At 36.3% G+C, this 13,870-nt stretch overlaps 1 long non-coding RNA gene across 1 annotated transcript; it reads left to right on the forward strand.

The window, feature by feature from the left end:
• The first annotated feature begins 9,156 nt into the window (after positions 1–9,156).
• On the forward strand, positions 9,157–13,554 carry LOC145509436 (uncharacterized). The gene is made up of 2 exons (XR_014056085.1): positions 9,157–10,967; positions 12,022–13,554. It is a non-coding gene; the product is annotated as an uncharacterized LOC145509436 (long non-coding RNA).
• Positions 13,555–13,870: the final 316 nt, after the last annotated feature.

Consider the following 13,870-nt stretch of genomic DNA (forward strand, 5'->3'; position numbering starts at 1 on the left):
GGATAGAGGATTTCAGTTTTGCCTAGTTCTATATTGTGGGAGTTCTTATGATAAGTGTAAGGCTCTTTAATTATAAATCATAAATATTGTACTTTAAATGCTTAATTTTTCACAAAATATTTATTTAGGACCTTATATGGATATGGAGCTTTCTGAAGAATGTGTAGAAGTACATAATCCTCTGATACAGTGTTCTTATATATTTAACTTAAAACATTGAAATCAGTAGAAGTAATGTATGGGAAGGTACAATAATTGTATTTACTGTAAGCTGAAGAGCACTGGTTCTTAATATAATCAAGCAAAAGACACTAAATGATTGAAAAATTTTCACTATGACTGTCTTATGTTCTCGTCCCTTAAACGGCTCCTCCCTTCCCTTATGGTAGTCCTCATGTGACATTAGGCCCTCTTTCTTCTGTCACTTTTGTTAAATTTAAATCGCTTAGCCATCAGTTTCTAAAGTGCAGTAATAATCTCTCTCTTCCAAGAAATGTTTATAACACTTCCCAAAACTTATGTAACTTCTTATCTTTCTGGAAAAACTCCACAAAACTACCCTTATTCCTTATGATATGGCACTCTGTCAAAGTTGAACGTATTATAGCATTATTTAATAAAGATTATCCTTAACGGTGGGCTTCTTAGGTGACAGTAGTGGTAAAGAACCTGCCTGCTGATGTAGGAGTTGTAAGAGACGTGGGTTCAATCCCTTGGTTAGGAAGATCTCCTGGAGGAGGTCATGGCAATCCACCCCAGTACTCTTGCCTGGAGAATCCCATGGACAGAAGAGCCTGGCAGGCTACAGTCCATGGTTCACTAAAGGTTGGAGACAACTGAAGTGACTTGGCATGCACATATGCATCCTTAATGGTGATCAGGTTAGTTTTCTCCCATCATTTTTCATGCTTTCATTATATCGCACTCAGCCCATGTCACTTCCTGAACAGTGCACAACAGCTTTTAACGTCCTCATACTCAATATCCCAGGGCCTGGGCAGTTGAGTAATTCCTTTTGATGATGATCATACCTACTCTTTGCTTCAAGTGCTGCCTAAGCTTTTACTGTCTTTTACCCTCTTGACTGAACTATGTTTATTTACCAAGAGCAATAAAAACTAAGGTGGAGTTTAGTGCCAAGTTTCTTATCTATTACTTCTCTATTATTTCCTGTCATTTGCATATGATATTCTCAGTTATTCAATGACAATCTGATTTTATGTCCAACTTCTGACATGTACAGATTTTATGATGTAAATATAACTAAATATTTGAAATTCTGGCAGAATTTTACCAAGGACAGTTAATGACTTCATTGATTATTCTACAGCACTTTGAAAAGTCGAACACAATTCAGCCTAGAACTTTTCCAAAGGGCTTTTCTATCAAAAATGATTAGTCAAGACTCCAGTCCTAGCTCTCAGACTGTGATGTCTATACCATTCTCCAGACTAAAGCACCAAGGCTCCCTTGGAGAAATGGCTTATTTTAGGACTGGGACAGAAAATAGGCAAGATGAGCCTGAAACATTCTTCTATTGCCTGAGAATAAAGTACCTAAACACACACACACATACAAATTGATAGGCGAGCTTCCCTGGTGGTTTAGCTGGTAAAGAATCTACCTGCAATGCAGGAGACCCTCTTTCAATCTCTGGATCTGGAAGGTCCCCTGGAGAAAGGAATGGCTATCTACTCCAGTATTCTTGCCTGGAGAATTGCATGGACAGAAGCATCTAGTGGGCTTCAGTCCATGGGCCGCAAAGAGTCAGACTCAACTGAGCACTTCACTTCACTTTAATGATGCTGAGAAACTAAACAAGTTCCCAGAGGCCAAAACTGGAATAACTTGAGTAGGAAAATAAAATGATATTGCGTTATAACCCAAAGTATAAAATAAATATCCATTGGTCTATACTTGCAGAAGTGAATGACTGAATAAATAAACAAATTTGTGAGGAGATAAAAATTTTCCATAGAGAAGACTTCAAAATAATGCATGTAATCGTTGGCATTCAGGAAGATCATTGTAACTTAAGTGTAGTGTGGAAAGAGGGAAGAAGAGAAACTTTACAGTGGAGAAACATGACAAGCATGCCCTCAGCCAGGTAGTTAAGGTCAAGATCAGCAGTGATAAACTATAGTAATAGTATGCCGTGAAATGCACTTTTCCTGTGATGCTCCTCCACACAAGACCAAACCCTGTAACTCCAGCCTGATAATGAGAAAAAATTCAGTAAAATTCGAGTGTAATTCTAAAAAATAGCTGACCAGGAAACCTTAAAACTGCCAAACCCATCAGAACAAGGAAAGCCCAAAAACTTGGCACAACAAAGGAGAACCTAAAAAGACATGGGGAACCTGGATGTGATCCTAGAAGAGAAAAATACATTAAACAAAAATTAAAATAATCTGAAAAAGTATAAATTTTAGCTAATAATAATGTATCAATAATGCTTCATTATTATAATATGCATAATAATGATACATAATAATGTCTCAATAGTGTTTCAATTAAACTTCATTAATAATATTATAACCTTATTAATGTTAATAATGTCAGATGTTAATAGGGAAACTGTACATAATATATGGGAACATATACATATACAAAGTATATGTTAGAACTTTCTATACTATATTCTCAATTTTTCTACACTATAATGTGAATTTTTCTACAAATACCAAACTGTTCCAAAATATATATAAAGCATATTTAGAAAATACAGTCATAAATATAAAGAAAATCTTATAGGCTTTCTAGACCTTTCTACCACCTTTAAAGAAAATTCTTCTCTTGAGAGTCCCTTGGACTGCAAAGCAATCCAACCAGTCCATCCTAAAGCAGATCAGTCCTGGGTGTTCATTGGAAGGACTGATTTTGAAGCTGAAACTCCAGTACTTCGGCCCCTTGATGCAAAGAGCTGACTCATTAGAAAAGACCCTGATGCTGGGTAGGATTGAGGGCAAGAGGAGAAGACAACAGAGGATGAGAGGGTTGGATGGCATCACTGACTCAATGGACATGGGTTTGGGTAGACTCCGGGAGTTGGTGATGGACAGGGAGGCCTGGTGTGCTGCAATTCATGGGGTCGCAAAGAGTCAGACATGACTGAGCGACGGAACTGAACTGAACATGGAGAAGACATTTCAACATTTCTAACTGTTGTATGCATCTTTTTTATTGATGATTTTAAACCTAAGGTCAGAGATTTAGTTAGGTATAATAAAAGATTAGAAAGTAAACAGCATCCTCTCAGAATTGCAAATGTTCGCTGAGCACTTTCTACAAACTTTTGCTCAGAAAAAGAAAAAATTAGAGAACAAAATATCTCTTATGATTAAGTGATGGAACAGCCCAATAACATTACCCTAGTCTACACAAAGACACTGATTTCTTAGAAAAAGAACACTAGAAGAAAAATGTTGTTTTAGCTGAAAGGATAGAATTCAGAGGCACACAAATTACAATCTTTATATGACAGAATGATGCTTTTCTATCATAATTGTCTTTAATATGAGCAAGAAATGTCCATGTAATTGCTATAATAGAATATTCCCTTTTTATTTGACTCTACTACCAATCCCATCACTATCCATCATTCATTACTTAAAGTAAGATTATGGTTTAGATTCTCAGAACTCAAATACTCCTAACATTCTGCTTTCACTTCTAGCACTTTCTATCTCCTAAGGCAGTCTCTGGATTCCCTTACTAAATTTTTCTGCTTTTTGATTCCAGTTCTGTATTTTTCCCAAAGGTTATTTGTTTTTATTTTATTAGTAGGAATATTTATTCAATATTTACCAATATTGATTTGTGTCGTTTTTAATCATTGACTTTATGGATATGACATTAAATAACATTTTTATTAATATAAGTGTAGTTGATGTAAAATGGTTTATATGTTATAGGTATATTATAGAGTTACTCACAATTTTTAAATATTACACTCCATCCTTAGTTATGATAAAATATTGGGTATATTCCTGGTGTTATATATTTTTGTAGCTTATTTTATACATAATAGTTTGTAACTCTTAATCTCCTATATCCATCTACCGTTCTCTCTTTTCAGCTCCCAAGTGATAACCGCTAGGTTGTTCTCTGTATCTGTGAATCGGCTTCTTTTATTTTCTGTTCACTGGTTTGTTGTATTTTTAGATTCTGCACGTAAGTAATATCACACAGTGTTTGTCTTTCTCTGTCAGACTGTGTCACTTACCATAATCCCCTCCAAGCCCATCCATGTTTTTGCAAGTGGAAGTTAAATGTTCTAGTCATCAGGCAAATAAAATTTTAAATCTTATCATGAAACTCGGTAGCTATTAATTGAAAATCATATATATCAACAATCAGGAATAATTTAAATTGAATGAAAAAGACAATCAATAGATACCAACACTGAGATGAAAGAGATATTAAAATTATCTGAGAAAGACTTTAGTAGTAGCCATCTTGGACATACTTTATATCCAACAATTGCACACAATTTTAAACATTTTAAAAAGTCTCACCAAATAAAACATATAAAGAAATGAATGAAAAAGAAACAAAGGAGACTATAGCAAAAATCAACAAAACTAAGCTGGTTCTTTGAGAAGATAAATAAAATAGACAAACCGTTAGCCAGACTCATCAAGAAAAAAAGGGAGAAGAATTAAGTAAGCATAATTAGAAATGAAAATGGAGAAATCACAACAGACAACACAGAAATACAAGGATCACAAGAGACTACTATCACCAACTATATGACAATAAAATGGACCACTTGGAAGAAATAGACAAATTCTTAGAAAAGTATACCCTTCCAAACTTGAACCAGGAAGAAATATAAAATCTTAACAGGCCCATCACAAGCACGGAAATCAAAACTGTAATCAAAAATCTTCCAACAAAAGCCCAGGACCTGGTGGCTTCACAGGTGAATTCTACCAAAAATTTATAGAAGAGCTAACACCTATCCTACGCAAACTCTCCCAGAAAATTGCAGAACAAGGTAAACTGCCAAACTCATTCTTTGAGGCCGCCATCACCCTAATACCAAAAGCAGACAAAGATGCCACCAAAAAAAGAAAACTACAGGCCAATATCACTGATGAACATAGATGCAAAGATCTTCAACAAAATTCTAGCAAACAGAATCCAACGACATATTAAAAACTTCATACATCATGACCAAATGGGCTTTATCCCAGGGATGCAAGGATTCTTCAATATTTGCAAATCAATCAATTACATTACAAATTGAAAGATAAAAACCATGTGATTATCTCAATAGATGCAGAGAAAACCTTTGAAGAAATTCAACATCCATTTATGATAAAAAAAACCCTCCAGAAAGCAGGCATAGAAGGAACATTCCTCAACATAATAAAAGTCGCATATGATAAACCCACAGTAGGCATTATCCTCAATGGTGAAAAGTTGAAAGCATTTCCCCTAATGTCAGGAACAAGACAAGGGTACCCACTCTGACCACTACTATTCAACAGTTCTGGAAGGTTTAGCCACAGAAATCAGAGAGGAAAAAGAAATAAAAGGAATCCAGATTGGAAAAGAAGAAGTAAAACTCTCACTGTTTGCAGATGACATGATCCTCTATATAGAAAACCCTAAAGACACCACCAGAAAATTACTAGAGCTAATCAATGAATATAGTAAAGTTGCAGGATATAAAATTAACATAAAGAAATCCCTTGCATTCCTATACACTAACAATGAGAAAACAGAAAGAGAAATTAAGGAAACAATTCCTTTCACCATCACAACGAAAAGAATAAAATACTTAGGAATATATCTACCTAAAGAAACAAAAGACCTACATATAGAAAACTATAAAACACTGATGAAAGAAATCAAAGATGACACAAATAGATGGAGAAATATACCATGTTCATGGCCCAGAAGAATCAATATAGTGAAAATGAGTATACTACCTAAAGCAACCTATAAATTCAATGTGATCCCTATCAAGCTACCAATGGTATTTTTCAGAGAACTAGAGCAAATAGTTTCACAATTTGTATGGAAATACAAAAAAACCTCGAATAGCCAAAGCAATCTTGAGAAAGAAGAATGAAACTGGAGAAATCAACCTACCTGACTTCATACTATACTACAAAGCTACAGTCATCAAGACAGTATGGTACTAGCACAAAGTCAGAAATATAGATCAATGGAACAAAATAGAAAGCCTAGAGATAAATCCACACACCTATGGACACCTTATCTTTGACAAAGGAGGCAAGAATATACAATGGAGAAAAGACAATCTCTTTAACAAGTGGTGCTGGGAAAACTGGTCAACTACCTGTGAAAGAATGAAACTAGAACACTTTCTAACATAATACACAAAAATAAACTCAAAATGTATTAAAGATAAAGAGACATGTGTACCCCAATGTTTATCACAGCACTCTTTACAATAGCTAGGACATGGAAGCAAGCTAGATGTCCATCGGCAGACAATGGATAAGAAAGCTGTGGTACAATACACAATGGATATTATTCAGCTATTAAAAGAACACATTTGAATCAGTTCTAATGAGGTGGATGAAACTGGAGCCTGTTATGCAGAGTGAAGTAAGTCATAAAGAAAAACAGCAATACAGTATATTAATGCATATATATGGAATTTAGAAAGATGGTAATGATGACCTTCTATGCAAGACAGCAAAAGAGACACAGATATAAAGAGCAGACTTTTGGACTCTGTGGGATAAGGTGAGGGTGGGATGATTTGAGAGAATAGCATTGAAACATGTATATATTGTCATATATGAAATAGATGACCAGTCCAAGTATGATGCATGAAACAGAACACTCAGGGCCAGTGCACTGGGACAACCCAGAGGGGTGGGATGGGGAGGGAGGTGGGAGGGGGGTTCAGGATGGGGATACATGTCCATCCATGGCTGATTCATGTCAATGTATGGCAAAGACCACTACAATATTGTAAAGTAATTAGCCTCCAATTAAAATAAATAAATTAATTTAAAAATATATAAAAAAATGAACATTTTTGAATTTGAAATACAATATAAACCAAAATGAAAAGCGAAATAAGACCACAGAATGGAGGGCACAGAGAAAGAATCAGTGAACTTGGAGATAGAATAGATAAGTGAGGTAAAGTTTCTGATGAAATATTACCATCAGTAGAATGTGGTAAGATATGTGTATATAATTAAGTGCTTAGAGTAAGTGACTTATAAAGTTATTCAAAGAAAATACACTCAAAAGCACTGTAGATAAATAAAAATGGAATTAACAAAATGTTCAGATAACCCACAGAAGACTAGAAGAAAACAAAGAAATCACAGAAAAAATAATCATAAATCAATTATGTGAAAACAAAAATTTTAATGGTAAACTTGATCTCTAACAGGTTTATAATTATAATAAATGTAAATGGCTCAATATATAATTCAAATGAGCAATGTTAGCGTAATTAATTGAGAAACAGGACTCAAGCATTTGCTGTTTTTTAAGCTCATTTCAAATATAACAATTCAGGCAGGTTGAAAGTACAAGAATATCAGATTTATACCATGTAAACATTAATCAAAGGAAAGCAGACATGGATATATTAACATCAGGTATAGTTGACTTCAGAGCATAGGAAATTAGCAAAGTCAGAGAGGAACATGATATAATGATAAAAAGGGTCTATATACCAAGAAGACACAGCAATACTAATTATGTATAAACCAAGCAAAAAACTGCAAAGCATATGAAAAAAAAAAAATAGAACTGAAAGGAGAACAGACAATTTCACAGCTATAATTGGAGACCGTAACACACTCTAAGTAACTCATAGAAGAACTAGACAAAACTCAGTGAAAATATAAAAGAACTTGAAAAAGCTATCAACCAACAAAAGTCAATCAACATTTTTAGAACACACCATTCAACAGCAGCAGAATACACAATGTTTTAAGCATTCAAAGAACATGTACTAAGATAGACCTTATCCAAGGCTATGAAATAGATAACAGAAGATGTAAAAGAACTGAAATCACAGTGTGTTCTCCAATCATACTAGAATCGAATTAGAGGTTGATAATAAATAACTGGAAAATCACCAAACACTTGAGACTAAAGAATATGCTGTTAAATCACAATTTGGTGATCTTCAGTCAAAGAGAAAGTCTCAAAGGACATTTATAAATATGTTGAAATGTATGAAGATAAAATATAGTATATCAAAATTTGTGGGACATAGCACTACTTTGGGGATTCCAGGTGGTGCTAGTGGTAAAGAACCTGCCTGCCAATGCAGGAGACGTAAGAGATGCGGGTTCGATCCCTTGGAGAAGGGCATGGCAACCCACTCCATTATTCTTGCCAGAAGAATTCCATGGACAGAGGAGCCTGGCGGGATACAGTCCATAGGGTCGCAAGGAGTTGGACACAACTGAAGTGACTTAGCATGCACCAGCACTATTTTAGCACGAAGAGAGAAATATATATCACTGAATGCATATATTAGAAAGCAAAAAAAAAAAAAAAAATTCTCAAATCAATAATCTAAGCTGCCAGCTCAATACTTAGAAAAACCATGAGCAAAATAACCCAAAGAACTCCTATGGAGGGATATAATAAGAGCAGATATCAATGAAATTGAAAACAGTGAAACAGTAGAAGAAATCAATGACACAGTTGGTTCTTTGAAAGTATTTATTTAACTGACAAACTTCTGACAAGAGTGACAAAAACAGACAAGACACAAATTACCCATATTGGGGATGAAGCAAGCTATCACTGAAGACCCTGCAGATGTCAAAAAATATTAAAGGAATACACCAAATAATGCTTCATTAATAAGTTTGATAACTTAGATAACATGATCAGTTCTCAAAGCATATGCTTTAAAATTCAGAAGATAACTTTCAGTATGTACTAAATAGTTGTTGCCAATCAGAGTTACCTGGATTTCATATGCTGAGAATGTTCACTTTATTTTAAAGCAAATAATTTAAAAATTAAATAACAGAAATATATATGTCCTTGGAAATTCAGAGAGTATTAAATAAATACTTTTATAAGACTCAGAAGTGCATTAAAATGACTTCACATCATTTCAGGTTTCTTAAATTTATTTCAGGTATAAATGAGTATACTGAATTTCCAGATAGAGCTTATGTCAACAATACTAGAGAATTATGGGGAAATGCATTCCATAATGTTTTATCAAGTATATAGACTCCGTGACTAGCTCTGAACAGGCTATAGAAGTCATCAGAGCTGTATTTGGAAATTTACTGATAGGAAAATAGATATTTGTAAATATGAAGAGCTACACTGAGGGAGTGCATGTGTGCAGTTGCTTGAGTCATGTCTAACTCTCTGTGACTCGATCCTATAGACTATAGCCTGCTAGGCTCCTCTGTCCATGGGGATTCTTCAGGCAAGAATACTGATGTGAGTTGCCATGCGCTTCTCCAGGGGATCTTCCCGGCCAAGGGACTGAACCATCATCGCCTGAGGCTCCTGCACTGCAGGTGGATTCTTAACTACTGAGTCATCAGGGAAGCCCACACTGAAGGAGTATGTCATCCCAATTTACCTGAGTTGATGAAAGAGTTAAAATGGTACATTACCAAGGTGTTTACTACTTTAGAAGTAAGTAAAATAAAACCTTCAGAGGATTTGTTATGTTATAAGGTTCTAGTTTGGAAAACTCAGCAGTGGACACAGGACTGGAAAAGGTCAGCTTTCATTCCAATCCCAAAGTAGAGCAATGCCAAAGAATGTTCAAACTACCACACAGTTGCACTCATCTCACACGCTAGAAAAGTAATGCTCAAAATTCTCCACGCCAGGCTTCAACAGAACATGAACTGGGAACTTCCAGATGTTTAAGCTGGATTTTAAAAAGGCAGAGGAACCATAGATCAAATTGACAACATCCGTTGGATCATCAAAAAAGCAAGGGAGTTCCAGAATAAAACATCTGCTTTATTGATTACACCAGAGCCTTTGACTGTGTGGATCACAGCAAACTGGAAAATTCTTAAAGAGATAGGAATACCAAACCGCATACCTGCCTCCTAGGAAATCTGTTTGCAGGTCAAGAAGCAACAGTTAGAACCGGACATGGAACAACAGAATGGTTCCAAATTGGGAAAGGAGTACAACAAGGTTGTATATTGTCACCCAGCTTATTTAACTGCTCTGCAGAGTACATCATGAGAAATGCTGGGCTGGATGAAGCACAAGCTGGAATAAAGATTGCCAGGAGAAATATCAATAACCTCAGATATGCAGATGACACCACCCTTATGGCAGAAAGTGAAGAAGAACTAAAGAGCCTCTTGATGAAAGTGAATGAGGAGAGTGAAAAAGTTGGCTTAGAACTCAACATTTAAATAACTAAGATCATGGATATCTCGTCCCATCACTCCATGGCGAATAGATGGGGAAACAATAGAAATATTGAGAGCCTTTATTTACTTGGGCTCCAGAATTGCTGCAGTTGGTTACTGCACCCATGAAATTAAAAGACACTTGTTCCTTGAAAGAAAAGCTATGACCATCCTAGACAGCATGTTAAAAAGCAGAGATACTACTTTGCCAACAAAGGTCCATCTAGTCAAAGCTATTTTTTTACAGTAGTCAAGTATGGATGTGAGAGTTGGATTGTAAAGAAGACTGAACACCAAATAATTGGTGTTTTTGAACTGTGGTGTTTGTTGGAGAAGACTCTTGAGAGTCCCTTGCACTGCAAGGAGATCCAACCAGTCCATCCTAATGGAGATCAGTCCTGGGTGTTCATTGGAAGGACTGATGTTGAGGCTGAAACTCCAATACTTTGGCCACCTGATGTGAAGAACTGACTCATTGGAAAAGACCCTGATGCTGGAAAAGATTGAAGGCAGGAGGAGAAGGGGATGACAGAAGATGAGATGGTTGGATGGCTCACCCACTCGATGGACATGGGTTTGGGTGGACTCCGGGAGTTGGTGATGGACAGGGCAGCCTGGCATGCTGCAGTCCATGGGGTTGCAAAGAGTTGGACATGACTGAGCAACTGAACAGGAAGTTGTACTTTTTGAAATTTTTGAAGTCAAATTTATCTTAATATATATTATTTTTATCTCATCAAAAACTACAGTTTGAATGATCAGAATTGACCATTACATAATGTGTCAATAATAAATTAACTTGTTTCAACATGATCTTGGTTTGTTTAAAAGGCAAACCATTCAACATGATAATGATCCAAGTCTGTTCTCAAACCACTGATGCCAAATAGCTGAAATTATAGGTTCTATGAAAACTTACAACATCTACTAGAAACAACACCAAAAAGAAAAGCTGTCCTTTTCATCATAGGGAATTAGAATGCAAAAGTAAGAAATCAAGAGGAACCTGGAATAACAGGCAAGTTTGGTCTTGGAGTACAAAATGAAACAGGATAAAGGGTAGCAGAGTTTTGTCAAGAGAACACACTGCTAATAGCAAATACCCTTTTCCAACAACCCAAGAGACTCTACACAGGGACATCACCAAATGGTCAATACTGAAATCAGATTGATGTTCTTAGCAGCTGAAGTTGGAGAAGCTCTATACAGTCAGTGAAAACAAGACCTAAACTACCTGTGGCTCAGATTATGTGCTCCTTATTGCAAAATTCAGGCTTAAATTGACAACAAAATAGGGAAAACCACTGGACCATTCAAGTATGACCTAAATCCAATGCCTATAATCATAAGGTATTTGATTTAGGTCAGAAACAGTGGCAATGAATAATAGATTCAAGGTATTAGATCTGGTGGAGAGAGTGCCTAAAGAACTATGGATGGAGGTCCATAACACTGTATAGGAGGCAATGACCAAAATCATCCAAAAGAAAAAGAAATGCAAAATGGCAAATTGGTTGTCTGAGAAAGCTTTAGATATAGCTGAGTAAAGAAGATAAGTGAAAGGCAAGGGAGAAAAGGAAAGATATACCCAACTGAATGCAGAGTTCCAGAGAAGAGCAAGGAGAGATAACAGTTCAGTTAAGTTGCTCAGTCATGTCCAGCTCTTTGTGACCCCATGGACTGCAACACGCAAGGCCTCCCTGTCCATCACCAACTCCAGGAGCTTGCTCAAATGCCTGTCCATTGAGTTAGTGATGCCATCCAACAATTTCATCCTCTATTGACAGGAGAAGGAGAGATAACAAGGCTTTCTTAAACAAAAAATGCAGAGAAATAGAGGAAAACAGTAGAGTGGGAAAGACTAGAGCTCTCTTCAAGAAAATTAAAGATACCAAGGCAACATTTCATGCAAGCATGGGCAGGATAAAGGGCAGAAATAGTAAGGACCTAATAGAAGCAGAAGAGGTTAAGAAGATGGAGAGGAGGGAAGGACAGAGGTTCAAAAGTGAGAGAACATACATATCCCTGTGGCTGTTGCCTGTTGAAGTGTGGCAGAAATCCTTCACAATATTGTAAAGTAATTATCCTCCAATTAAAAATAAAAGAAATCAGATGGGACAAGAATACACAGAAGAACTCTACAAAGATGGTCTTAATGACCCAGAAAACCACAGTGTTGTGGTCCTTTACCTCAAGCCAGATGTCTTGGAGTGTGAAGTCAAGTGGTCCTTAGGAAGCATTAGTACTAACAAAGCCAAGTAGAAGTGATGGAATTCCAGCTGAGGTATTTAAAATCCTAAAAGGTGATGCTATCAAAGTGCTGCACTCAATGTATCAGCAAATTGGAAAATGCAACAGTGGCTCAGGATTGGAAAAGATCAGTTTTCATTCCAATCCCAATAAAGGGCAATGTTAAAGAATGTTCAAACTACCACACACTTGCATTCATTTCACATGTTAGGAAGGTTGTGCTCAAGATCCTTCAAGCTAGGCTTCAGAAGTACATGAATTCTTGTACAATAATACAGGAACTTCCAGATGTGTAAGCTAGGCTTCAGTGAGTCAGAGGAACCAGAGATCAAATAACCAACATTTGTTGAACGTGGAGAAAACAAGAGAATTACTGAAAAACATATACTTCTGCTTCATTGACTAGGCTAAAGCCTTTGACTCTGGGGGTCACAACAAACTGTGGAAAATTCTTAAAGAGATAGGAATACCAGACCACCTTACCTGTCTCCTGAGAAATCTGTATATGGGTTAAAAAACTACAGTTAGAACCAGACATGGAACAGTGGACTGCTTCAAAATTGGGAAAGGAATACACACAAGGCTGTATATTGTCACCCTGCTTATTTAACTTCTATTCAGAGTACAAAATGCTAGCCTGGATAAATCACAAGCTGGAATCAAGATTGTGAGAAGAAATATCAAAATCTCAAAGATGCAGATGATACCACTCTAATGGCAGAAAGTGAAGAGGATCTAAAAGCCTCTTGATGAGGGTGAAAGAGGAGAGTTAAAAAGCTGGCTTGAAAGCATTCAAAAAGCTAAGATCACAGCATCTGGTCCCATCACTTCATGGCAAATGTAAGGGGGAAAAATTGGAAGCAGTGACAGACTTTATTTTCTTTGGCTCCAAAATCACTGCAGATGGTGATTTCAGGCTTGAAATTGAACGAAAGAATTAAAGAAATCTGTGACAAACCTAGAGAGCATATTAAAAAGCAGAGACATTACTTTGCCGACAAAAGTACCTATAGTCAAAGCTATGGTTTTTCCAGTAGTCATGTACAGATGTGAGAGTTGTATCAGATGGCTGAGTGCCAAAGAATTGATGCTTTCTAATTGTGGTGCTGAAGATGACTTCTATGAATCCCTCTGACTGCAAGGAGATCAAACCAGTCAATGCTAAAGGAAATCAAAACACTGAATAATCATTGGAAGAACTGATGTTGAAGCTGAAGCTCCAATACTTTGGCCACCTGATGCAAAGAACT

Source organism: Giraffa tippelskirchi, chromosome 6 (assembly GCF_054371585.1).
Source record: "Giraffa tippelskirchi isolate mGirTip1 chromosome 6, T2T-mGirTip1v1.2.pri, whole genome shotgun sequence".
Classification (NCBI taxonomy): Eukaryota; Metazoa; Chordata; class Mammalia; order Artiodactyla; family Giraffidae; genus Giraffa; species Giraffa tippelskirchi.